The sequence below is a fragment of the Triticum dicoccoides genome, chromosome 7A, assembly GCF_002162155.2.
Source record: "Triticum dicoccoides isolate Atlit2015 ecotype Zavitan chromosome 7A, WEW_v2.0, whole genome shotgun sequence".
In the NCBI taxonomy this organism is placed as follows: Eukaryota; Viridiplantae; Streptophyta; class Magnoliopsida; order Poales; family Poaceae; genus Triticum; species Triticum dicoccoides.
In genome coordinates this window covers 192266750-192280431 of record NC_041392.1, presented here as the reverse complement: position 1 = coordinate 192280431, position 13682 = coordinate 192266750, and positions in this window count along the sequence as shown.

Genomic DNA, 13682 nt, shown 5'->3' with positions numbered 1-13682 from the left:
TTTGTGCATGTATATTGTATAGTCCGGCCCACCTCCTAGTCATTGTTGCATTGCCAAAATATTCGTTTCCAACACTGCTCATGAAGGCGAGACGGTGACGCCTCCCTGAAGTTGGAATAGGGTTCTCCCTGTCTAGCCCCGATTTTGATGGTGCGTCTGGCATCGTCAGTGGGCGTATGGAGGCGTGTCTCTTGGGGATCTGTCTTTGGTGGATTTGCTCGGATCTAGTCGTCGTTCTTCTACGTCTGTGTGTCTTCAGGTTGGATCATTTCGATCTACGCTACTCTTCATCATTGGCGGTTGTTATTCTGATGCGTTGGTCCTATGTGGCCTTAGCACGATGACTTTCTGAGTGTCACTATAACAAGTTTGCCCAGTTTCGGTGAGGGAGCGATGATGGTGGTGCGTGTTCCGCTCATTTCAGTGCTTATAGTCGTCGCTAGGTGGTTTACGGATTTAGATATAATTTTTATTATCTCTGATGTTCATTATACTATCATGATTGAAGATGAATAGGTCAAAAGTTAGAAAACTGTATCATTTTGTAAGGTTTTATTTACTTCACCCACCGCATTGAGACAAAAGCACAAGAAAAATGGCCAGGAGGCGATAGACGGGAGAACTTCGGGTCCCGTCAACGTCGACGGAATCCCGAGCCTGACCCAATCGGAACGGGGGGAATCGCTGGTTGGTGCTGGGGCAGAGCGCTCGTCGCTCCGCTGTGGGCTTCCTGTGGTGGCAGCCATTTCCATGCGGGGAGCTCCGGAGACAGGACATGTTTGTTGCAATTGTGGCCGCGTGGCGCGCTTGGTGGAGAAGACAGGTACCCGTCCCAGTGGACGGTGAATCGGGAGTGAGGCGATCATGGAGCATCTCTGATGATTCCAGTGACTTGAGCAGCGATGGTTACACAGGTTGTGATCCTACGGATCAAGACATACATCACTCCAGGCTGAACCATCTTTGAGCACTGCAATCTCCTCCCGTGTCCAGGTACGGCGTCCCTTTTGGCAATCAGAACTTAGTGCTAAACTGTCATCTCTCACCGTCGATGAGATGTCCGTGCCGCTCTTACTTTTTCATACCTGTCGCTTTTGGCACAGTACGAATTGTATTCCAAATTAAGTGGCCCTGTAATGTGATGCACTGATGCTTCTGCAAATAGGGGTACCAATCATGTATCTTTGGGTTGGGTCCTCTTTCTAATAATCGTCTGGGTCCAGCTTTTGTTTGTCCTTTAGAGATTTGCAGTTCGTACCCAACTCCTCAAAGCCACTTGAGCATGTAGATGCTGCTTCGGATTTCATCAGAACATAAACGTGGTTATTGCTGTGGGGTCGTCAGGTGACCTGATCAGCATTCCGTCGGCCCCACGCTCTTTCTGTGTTTCCTTTTTCTTAGTAGGAGTATTAAAGTTTGCATGCTGTGATTCTTGATGGAGTCTTTCGACATTGACTTCACCGGTCTTCTCACGTGTACCATTCTCATATCCACTGCACCTCTTCTTGTTCACACCAAACAGCCAAGATATCTTTGGCCCTGCCCGCTGGGTTGGGTTGTTCGGTTGGCTGTGCTTCTGCCGATCACTCCTCCATGTTTTTTCTGGTGTGTTGGAGCATCTACAATCAAAATTGCCTAATATGAGTTCCTACTCGTCCGTGGACGTGTCTGGACACGCCCGCTGCCAGTGACCGAACAGTGCCCATTTTCCGTTGTCCACAACCATAGTCCCCATATTCCCGCATCAAATCCATTCAATGCATGCAACAACATAAACAAACTAACGTATATCAACATCGAATGAAATGTTTAGAACATAGTTCATCCGACAACATCGGACCCAAAAGACATTGTTCATCCGATTTGTACTACAAGCAAATAAAAGTAGACAATGCGGAGGTGGCCGGAATTCACCGCTTCTTGGCCAGGCCCCTGCCCTTGGGGTCGGTGGCGCGGTGGTCCATATCCTCCGTTAGGCGTCCGCGGCGGGAGGGTCTTCATTGTCGTCGTCCGTGTTGGTGGTGTAGCTCTCGGACGGTGGCGGAGGAGGCGTTGCTGCTCCTTCACGTGGCGGGCGGTCTTGGCAGCGGCAGACTCTTTATCCCTTGCAAGGCGCTCGGACGCCTTGAGCCCGAGGTGGAGCGCCTCCGCGTTCTTGCGCCGGACTCCGCCGTGGTTAGCGAGCACCGCATGACCATGCGGAGGCACGGTCAACGGGGATAGAGCATGCGCGCTGGCGGGAAGAGACGGGCTCCGCCATGGCCATCGCCCATTGCTCTCACACTGGGCCGCCTAAGCCTCCGACTCTGGCATGCGCATCCGCATGGGAACCGAAGGCACGAGCACCCACCGCTACCCGGGCGGTGTTGGCGCCAAAGGGGAAGGAGAGACGCATGTCCTGCTCCGGATCTGAAGCGGCGTGGAGCGGGACGGGCGACTACGGCCCGCCGCCACCGGGATGTGCAGAAGCTGCGGCGGACACAACGGAGCTCGAGCTCCCGCCGGTGTCCAGGTGCGAGCGCTGGATGGCGATGCGGAGCGCGAACTCCTCCTCGTCCGGCACGTCGTTGCTAGATCTGTCGTCCTTCTCCTTCATGAGACCATCCTAGTCCACGCGATCGGGCTCGCTGCCGGAGTCTTGGCCGTACTTGGCCATGGCGAGGGGACGGGATGGATTTGGGAGCAAGCGGAGAGGACGAGTGGACTGAACAAGTGAGGGGTTTGACTAGGGCTTGCCCGATGGGGTGGTTTTCTTTTGGGGGTGGCGCGTGCTCTAGCGGGCCGATCCGACGTGGTGCCCTTGTCCGGACACGTGCAGTCATCTTCATATCTGCCCCAGATATGAGCCGGATATGGGGAGTGTCGGTCAGTCCGAGCGTTTGGGCAGGATATGGGGCGTCCATTTAGGTGATGTTTTTTGTCCGGGCAGTGACCAGATAGCCCGTCTGGGCGTTTGGGGCGGTTATCGGGGGTCCGGTTGTAGATGTTCTTAAGCTCTCTTCTAACTCTAAAGTGGCCCTTCTCATGAGGAGAAGGTTTAGTGCTTTCGCTTGGACGCTTTAGACTATTTGTAATGAACTTACATTGAAGGGACTATCTCCTCTCACCTTGCTAACTATATCTTTAAATAGTATCTATTTTTTCAGCAATGGCGTCCTCTAGAAAAGAGAAAGGACTGTGAGGCGGCATCGGGCATCCTTCGCAAGATCAAACATATTCAGGGGTTCCTGAGTTTGAGCAAGGCGTTTCTTAGCTTTTCCAGCGCTCATTTTGAGTGAGATATGTACCTTCTTTGCATTTTATTATTTGGTTGGTGAAACTTTAACCACGTGGTTACTTGGCCTCTGCTGGTTTTATATTAACTTAAAGCCAAAAAAAACCTTGTGCCTGTTTTCTGAAAAAAAAAATGCACCAGTCTAGTGTTCTTTTTTTAAAAATACTATCCGACGAACGTTCATGGCAGGAGGGAGGAGGATGGCAAACGAACGTTTTAGTGGCATTTTTAGGTGATAGGTGATGGCAATTTCTGCCCTTTTTGCCACAAAATTTCCTTCTTTATAGAAACTGCCATTCATCTCTAAAAATATTACTATGCGTCCCCTGAAGAAGTGCGAGCAAAAAGTTTGGAAATGTCACATCGCCCAGCGAACATTCGCTGGCTATTATAGTTTTTTCTAGCTGACTACTCTAGGGTCTTTGTGTACGTGTGGCCCTCTGGAAAGTGAGGCAAGGGAGAAATATATGCAAAGTAACGGCATCTCCAACGCCGCCCTCCCCCCTTCCCCCCAATCCACCTTTATACATCCAGACGCAGCCGTCCGGACCTTGCAAGCCATTCAACGGTGACTCCCATCGATCAGTGGAGTAATCCGAACCGCCATTTTCCTACAAACTGGAACCAAATTAGGGGAGTCTGCGGGAGTCCGGAGACCAGACGGATAGGACTCCGACACCCTAGACCCAACCAAAACTAAGTCGGAGCCCATGCTTTTATAGTTGGCCACATTGTTTCCGCGGCTAAATCTCCTACTCTCCCCTTCCCTCACATCGCTCTCCAGTCAATTCCCACCCTGTTTCGTCACCGTCGACGCTTGGAAATGTATGAGAAGCTGTCGAGGACAGCGGTGGTGGAGGATCCGACAGTCGCGCTTGCCGGAAAGATCAACTAGGAGACAAGGCAAAATTGCGGCCTCAAAGCGAAGGCAAGGGCAAAGGCACTCAAGAAGCAGAAGGCTGGCGGACATGGAGGTGGTGGTCGTGGTGGTGGACGTGTAGGCGGCGGGCGTGGTGCAGGACGGAGTCTGGGACGCAGGGCCCTGCCATCGTCGTCGACCGTGCAGATGCCGCTCGGGCTGGAGCATTGCAAGGCTCCATACTTCTATGCCGCCACACAGCTCGGTAGCCTGTCCCGGGCATCTAGCACCATGCAAGTGCCTTTCTACCTCGACGTCAACACGACGCCGCTACTATTCTCGGAGTGTGCATCGCCAGAGCTTATCCGCACACGGACGTCGGGCCTGGAGCAGCTGGGTGCCCGCAGATTATTTAATGGTATGCCTAAAGTGGGCGAGCCAAGGTACGCGATGCAGGCAGGGAGCTGCTTGAGATGATCCATGATGGAGGCAGGGCAGAAGGTTGCTATGAGGACGGGCAGGTGGATGACTCGGAGCCCACCCAGGACGGCTCATACACCCATCCGGGCTACACCCAGTCCAACACGTACACCTAGTCGGGCACGCAACCGAGCTACACCCACTCCGGAACATACACCCAGCTGGGCCCGGATACAGTAGCAGGACTGGGCCACCAGACATCAGGAGGAGGACGACAAGGACGATGATCCGTATGATTTTGCTGCCGATCCAAAGAAGAAGGGCAGAGGAGAAAGCTTCAACATGTGGGATGATGATTTTTTTGTGCGACGTATGGTTGGCCACTAGCATCAATCCGATCCATGGCACGGAGCAAAAGAGCACAACATTTTGGGCCAAAATTCACTCTTGGTTCCATGAACACAAGCATTTCGAGCCTAATTCCAACAGGCTCATCTGCAACCATGGCGCAACATCTGTCAACCAACGATGGTACATTATCCAAGAGGCCATGTTGAAGTATTGCGGCCACTCGAGGCAACTCATCACACGGTAGCCAAGTGGTGCTCAAATCTCTGAGCGAGTAAGTGTGTTCATCATTTGGCCGGATATGCATTGTTGTCTAGATCATTTGGACGGATATGCACATTGTTGGACGGATATGCACATTGTTGTGCTGGTCACTTGGCCGGATATGCATTGTTGTCTAAATCATTTGGCCAGATATGCAATATGTTGGTCGGATATGTTGGGAAACGAAGCATGCAATTTCAAAAACTTCCTACGCTCATGCAAGATCTATCTAGGAAATGCATAGCAACGAGGGGGGGAGTGTGTCTACGTACCCTCTTAGACCAAAAGCGGAAGTGTTTGACAATGCGGTTGATGTAGTCGAACTTCTTCTAGCTCTAACCGATCAAGTACCGAACATACGGCACCTCCGAGTTCTGCACACGTTCAGCGCGATGACGTCCCTCACCTTCTTGATCCAGCAAGGTGTCGAGGAAGTAGATGAGTTCTGTCAACACAACAGCGTGGTGACGGTGATGGTGAAGTGATCCACGCAGGGCTTCGCCTAAGCACCGCGAAACTATGACCGGGGGTGTAAACTGTGAAGGGGGGCGCCGCACATGGCTAACGATTGTTGGTGTGTGTTCTAGGCGCCCCTCCCCACGCATATATAGGTGGGAGGGGGAGGGGAACAGCCTTGGGGCGCCCCAAGTAGAAGTAATCCTACTTGGGGGCCTAGTCCAATTCGCCCCCCGTACCATATTTCCCGGAGGGGGAAGGAAGGAGGAGGGAGGAGGGAAGGAAGGGGGAGGCCAAATCCCTCCCCTTCCTTCTCTCTTCCCCTCTTTCCTTCCTCCTCTGGTTTGGCCCATATGGGGGGCGCAGCAGCCCCTACTGGCTGCTACGTTTCCCCTCTTGGCCCATTAGGCCCATATCTTTGTCGGGGGTACCCGGAACCCCTTCCGGTGACCCAATATGTACCCGGTACCCTCCGGAACACTTCCGGTATTCGAATACTATCGTCTTATATATCAATCTTTACCTCTCGACCATTTCGAGACTCCTCGTCATGTTTATGATCTCATCCAGGACTCCGAACAACATTCAGTCACCAACTTACATAACTCATATAATACAAAATCGTCATCGAATATTAAGCGTGCGGACCCTACGGGTTCGAGAACTATGTAGACAGACATGACCGAGACATCTCTCCGGTCAATAACCAATAGCAGAAGCTGGACACTCATATTGGCTCCTACATATTCTCCGAAGATCTTTATCGGTCGAACCGTTATGACAACATATGTTATTCCCTTTGTCCATCGGTATGTTACTTGCCCGAGATTTGATCGTTGGTATCTTCATACCTAGTTCAATCTCGTTACCCGAAAGTCTCTCTACTTGTTCCGTAATACATCATCACGTGACTAACTCATTAGTCATTTGCTTGCAAGGCTTATTATGATGTGCATTACCGAGAGGGCACAGAGATACCTCTCCGATACTCGGAGTGATAAATCCTAATCTCGATTCACGCCAACCCAACAAAACACCTTCGGAGATACCTATAGAGCATCTTTATAACCACCTAGTTATGTTGTGACATTTGATAGCACACAAGGTATTCCTCCGGTATTGGGGAGTTGCATGATCTCATAGTCAAAGAAATATGTATTTGACATACATGGAAGTAGTAGCAATAAACTATACGATAAAATGCTAAGCTAATGGATGGGTTTTGTCCATCACATCATTCTCCTAATGATGTGATCCCATTATCAAATGACAACTCATGTCCATGGTTAGGAAACTTTAACCATCTTTGATCAACAAGCTAGTCTAGTATAGGCTCTCTAGGGATACAGTGTTTGTTTATGTATTCACACATGTATCAAGGTTTCCAATCAATACAATTCTAGCATGAATAATATACCTTTATCATGAATAAGGAAATATAAAATAACAACTTTATTATTGCCTCTAGGGCATATTTCCTTTAGTGTCCCACTTGCACTAGAGCCAATAATCTAGTTCACATCGTCATGTGATTAACACCTATAGTTCACATCGCCATGTGACCAATACCCAAAGAGTTTACTAGAGTCCATAATCTAGTTCACATCACTATGTGATTAACACCCAAAGAGTACTAAGGTGTGATCATGTTTTGCTTGTGAGAGAGGTTTAGTCAACGGGTCTGCCACATTCAGATATGTATGTATTTCGCAAATTTCTATGTCTACAATGCTCTGCATGGAGCTACTCTACTAATTGCTCCCACTTTTAATACGTATCTATATTGAGACTCAGAGTCATCTGGATTAGTGTAAAAGCTTGCATTGACGTAACTCTTTACGACGAACTCTTTATCACCTCCATAACCGAGAAATATTTCCTTAGTCCTCTTAGGTAACTAAGGATAAATTTGACCGATGTCCAGTGATCCACTCCTGGATCACTATCGTACCCCCTTGCCAAACTCATGGCAAGGTACACAATAGGTCTGGTACACAACATCTCATACTTTACAGAACCTATGGCCGAGGCATAGGGAATGACTTTCATTCTCTTTATATTTTCTGTCGTGGTCGGGTTTTGAGTCTTACTCAACTTCACACCTTGTAACACAGGCAAGAACCATTTCTTTGACTGATCCATTTTGAACTTCTTCAAAACTTTATCAAGATATGTGCTTTGTGAAAGTCCTATTAAGCGTCTTGATCTATCTCTACAGATCTTGATGCCCAATATATAAGCAGCTTCACCGAGGTCTTTCATTGAATACTTTTATTCAAGTATCCTTTTATGCTATCCAGAAATTCTACATCATTTCCAATCAACAATATGCCATCCACATATAATATTAGAAATGCCATGGAGCTCCCACTCACTTTCTTGTAAATACAGGCTTCTCCGAAAGTCTGTATAAAACCATATGCTTTGATCACCTCATCAAAGCGTATATTCCAACTCTGAGATGCTTGCACCAGTCCATAGATGGATCGGTGGAGCTTGCACACTTTGTTAGCACCTTTAGGATCGACAAAACTTCCTGGTTGCATCATATACAATTCTTCTTTATGAAATTCATTAAGGAATGCAGTTTTGACGTCCATTTGCCAGATTTCATAATCATAAAATGCGGCAATTGCTAACATGATTCGGATAGACTTAAGCATCGCTACGGGTGAGAAAGTCTCATCGTAGTCAACTCCTTGAACTTGTTGAAAACCTTTTGTGACAAGTCAAGCTTTGTAGACAGTAACATTACCATCAACGTCAGTCTTCTTCTTAAAGATCCATTTATTATCTATGGCTTGCCGATCATCGGGCAAGTCCACTAAAGTCCACACTTTATTCTCATACATGGATCCTATCTCAGATTTCATGGCCTCAATCCATTTATCGGAATCTGGGCTCATCATAGCTTCTTCATAGTTCATAGGTTCGTCATGGTCTAGTAACACGACTTCCAGAACAGCATTACCGTACCACTCTGGTGCGGAACATGCTATGTTCAACCTACGAGGTCTAGTAGTAACTTGATCTGAAGTTTCATGATCATCATCATTAGCTTCCTCTCTAGTTGGTGTAGGCATCACGGGAACAGATTTCTCTGATGAGCTAATTCGAGAGAAGGTACAATTACCTCATCAAATTCTACTATCCTCCCTCTCACTTCTTTCGAGAGAAACTCCTTCTCTAGAAATGTTCCATTCTTGGCAACAAAGATCTTGCCTTTGGATCAGTGGTAGGAGGTGTACCCAATTGTTTCCTTAGGGTATCCTATGAAGACGCATTTCTCCGATTTGGGTTCGATCTCATCAAGCTAAAGCCTTTTAACATAAGTGTCGCAACCCCAAACTTTAAGAAACGACAACTTAGCTTTCTTGCCAAACCACAGTTCATACGGTGTCATCTCAAGGGATTTAGACGGTGCCCTATTTAACATGAATGCAGTTGTCTCTAAGGCATAACCCCAAAACGATAGTGGTAAATCAATAAGAGACATCCACTGGTAGGCATCGGTGCTATACAAACGGTTTTTAACCCCTTTCCGTGACGGCATTTGGAACCGTCGCCAAATGAGCGTGGATGATAGGGGGTCCTTCCCACACGACCCAGAAACCGTCGGGGATAGGGACCCTACAGTACTCCTACTCATTTCTTCTCGCATTGCCATCGCAGTCGGTATTCTGTGGTGCTATGTTTACGATGCGCGGCCCATCACAAACGGTTCACTATTATAGAACGTGTATGATGCGCGCTCCATCACAAACGGTTCACTTTTAAGAAGATTAGCTAATCGTCGTACGAGTGTTGGACAGGATTACGAAACGTCGGACCGTCATAAAATCGTCGTACACGACAACTATCGCACACGCTATTCTATGGTGCAACATTTATGATGCATACTTCATCAGAAACAGTTCATGGTTGCGAATCGTGTACGATAAGGCAACTACCACAAACGTTTAGTTTGCCCGCACCCTTTTTGATATTGTCTGACCTCGCACACGCTTTGCAAACGGCAACTGTGTGCATGCTTGCAGACGTTTTCTCTCTTTGAACCATCTTGGATTATGGTGAATATCACAAACGTTTGTGTTTTACCAACCATGTGTGCCGTAACAACCTGGAGAGTGTAATTTCACCGTAATTTAATTGTTGCTATTTCAGATTGTACCGGATTTGAATTTGAATTTGAATGTATGCTACAGCTTTATTCATATCCATCAGGTTCAAACAACCAATGTATTATTCGATTCATAGGTACATATGTTCAAGAATTACATAAGAACCAAATAAAGAATGATGAACTACAGTTGTATACTTGTACTATTAAATACGGCAAAGAAATAGGTGAAATACATTCTGGTTGCTGAACAAGGTGGAGCGGAATGCCCATATTGTGCCCTCCTCCATGAAGAAGGCATGCGCGACTCTAGTCCAACCCCTTGTGATGGCCGACCGCCCATCCTTCACGGTCTTCATGAAAACATCTAGATAATCATCGTGTTCTGGTAGAAATACTTTAACCTTTGCATGCCCACCAATCATGTAGTTTGGGAGGTAATCTTGAGTAAACTGCTTTGGCAACCACTGCAAAGGAAAAAGATTCAGACATTGTCATCTAACACAACTCATTATGGGCAGTAAAAAGAAGGCTGCAGAGTTTTTACTTACCATCCTGCAGTTCGTTGTTGTCTTGGATAAAGTGTAAATAAATAGTTTAATTGCCATCTTTGGACCCATTTTACTAACAATCTTTATTAGCTTCCTCACTTGATGCTGGTTCATCGTTATCTCATTGCCCCATACACAGAAAGGGTCGAAGCGCGGATCTTACCAATGACATATGTACCTAAAAGCACCAAGTTAATATTAGAAGCTAAACAGCAATTGCACAATGATGTAGTACAACACTCTTTTATAATATGTCTATATACATCCGTATGTGGTAGTCCATTTGAAATCTCTAAAAAGACAAATATTTAGGAATGGATGGAGTATCTTATAACATCCAATATACTCACATATTAGATGAATTAACATCTTATATTATGGGTTGAAAGGAGTTTAGTGCATTCTTATAAATATCGGTTGATTAACTGTTGCTATATCCATGGGTTACAGTTAGTTTGAGCTAGTTCGGGCTCAAATAGCCCTAAACTATATCTAAACATGAGGGCTAGTTTGAGCTAGTTGCATCTATAACCCACCCAAAAAAACTATCCAACCCAAGAGGTGCTAATTGGAGCTAGTTCTCCTAGTGCATTTATTGTCAATCTAACCCTGCCATCCAAACAACTCTTTGGATGGAGTTAGTTCAGGGTTAGTCATGAGCTAGAAACTAACTCTAACCTCTAGCTAAGTTGAGTATCCAAACAGGGTTGTGTTGTTGTTGTTGCTGCTGCTCTTCTACGTACATCTAGACATCATTAGAACATTAATGTAACACTCTTCCTTGTTGCTATGTAGTCTAGGATTGCATATTTAGACATTAAGTACAGTGCATGTTGCTATGTAGCCTCAGATATATTACATATGGCCCTAGTTAACCTAACGATAAATGGGTTACAAATATATTCAGTTAAAAGTCTGATTCACCGATTAGTCCCCTATCAGCAGCCGGCCTATATGGTACCAGCTACTGATATCCTGATCAGTGAGCAGATATAAGCCATGGGATGAAACTAACCTCACTAAAAAATAGCAGTTGTTCCCAAAATTGTCCTGTGTAGGTACATCGAGAAGCATGTTAAGCACAACAGGCTAAACATCAACCAAAATTATCCATGGCAGACAATAATCTCCAAAAGATAGCTTCAGTTTGCAGGTTTAAGCACGATAGTAAAGCAAAACAAGTGGAAAGGTGTGCTAACTGCAACAGGCCTAACATTTGACAACAAGCAAACATAGTCATTCAAACTGGTATTGTGCCGGTCTAAGTACACTGATTATTGTTAAATAAAAATGGAAAGGCGTGTTAACTACAAGATGCAGCAACCAAATGTAGTCATTTATAGTGGTATTGTTGAAACTGGTACTGATAAAATTGAACTGCACGGTTCATACTTGCACATATAGAACATCACGTTGTGAATAACTGGAATAAACAAGGCATACTACGAACAACCAAAGATAGCTTTTGAAACTGGACATATGCTAACTACAAGCAGTCGAACAATAAAAAAACTTTAAAAGAGGCATATGCTAGCTATAACAGGCTTAACAACAAGCAAATATATCCATTCCTATCGGTATGTTTAAAACTGGATTGATGAAATGTACTACACAGTAAATAATTGCACATATAGAGCATCACATTGTGAACAACTGAAATAAACAAGGCATACTGCAAACAACCAGATATAGCAATTAAAACTGGACATATTCTCACTACACTACAAAAGAGACTCGACAAAACAAATCATGGGTTTCCCCCTGTGAAGAGGCACGGCAAAACAAATCATGGGTTTCCACACTTGTCACAGATGGGCTCGTTCCCGTGGGAAGAGCATAGACCCTGGATGCGCTCCATGTTGTCGCAGATGGGCTCCTTCCCCTTGGAAGAGCATGGTTGTAGGGTGCCCTCCCTGATGTCGCAGACGGGCGCTTTCCCCTTGGAAGAGCCAAAGAGGGTGCCCTCCTCGTGGTCGTCGTCGATGAGGTCTGACTTGGAAGCTGTGGATCCTAAGCCAGCGTCGCAGAACATGTCCTTCAGAAATGACAAAAGGGGCTCGATGGCGATGTAGAATGGCAAATTATTGACAACAAGCCAGAGGAGATCAGCGGCGGGGCCATGGATGAGATCGACGGCGGTTGAACCCGAGGGGTTGGGGGTGGTCCACTTAACCTGTGACATAGCCCGCCTCAAGTCGTCGCTGTCGATGACCTCGATGTCGTAGCCGGCGGCCGAGACATACCCGCATACTCTAGCCCGCTGCTTGAGTGCCTGCCACTAGTAATGGTCGTCAACTTCCTCGGCGACGTCGGGCGAAGATACCACTATACACCTCTTTTGGGCCAGTCGCTCCTTGAGCTCCACGGGAAGCATAGCCGGGCTTAGGTTGCGACGCTCTAAAGTGGGGGATGGGGATGGGGATATGTGGGAAAGGGGCATTTGGCAGGCGTCATCTAAGAAACTCAGGGCGGCCTGTGTATGGAGATCAGTGGGTAAGCTGCACGGGCAAACCGGCAGATGTTGACAATAGAGGCCTTACGGCAGCGGCCGAGACCTTGCTAGGGTTTCGAGCAAGGGAGGGGGTGTGTGTGTGCGCACGCCTGACGAGGTTTTGGTGTGTGTGTGTGTGGAGGGGGCGGGGGTGTTTGAGGAAATGACGCGGGTACTGAAAATTTTACTACACGGGAGTCAAGCGCGGGAGTGAAATGCCGGGATATTGAAAATATTGAGGATAGTGCATCGCACACGGTCCGGAGATAACAATAGTGTGTTATGAAACAGAAAAACCCTCAAGGCGGGCAGATATTTTCTAGGGATGCAGGCAGGATTGGGAACAAGAAACATCGCACACGGTCCGGAGATAACAACCGTGTGTTATGAAACAGAAAACCCTCGAGGCGGGCAGATATTTTTGTGAGGGGGAGCCTCGCAGAGCCCAATGTACTGTGCTGATGTGTGCGTGACAGGGACACTAGCGTGGCACATGGTTAGTTTGAGTGAACCGTGTCTGTTGCGTCATCCGACTTGTCTAATGTTCATAAATTTGGCGAAAAATGACGCGGGAGAGGGTCAGAACACGAACACACTTGCATGTGGACCAAATTTATGTATCAAAAGGGTGGTTTGATTTTCAAATACCAAATGCAACTTCGATGTGGCGGCTCTCTCGCAAAGCGCATGGTATTTCTTGCCCCCCCCCCTCGTGTCGGCGCGAAGGGAATCCTAAGCTATGAATGCATGCCCCCTCCCCCCCAACTGAGGTTCACCTAGAAAAGTGCGAAGTAGCTAGCAGCCCCCTCCCTCGTGTCAGCACGAAGGGAATCCTAAGCTATGAATGCATGCCCCCCAACCGAGGTTCACCTAACAAAGTGTGAAGTAGCTAGCAGCCC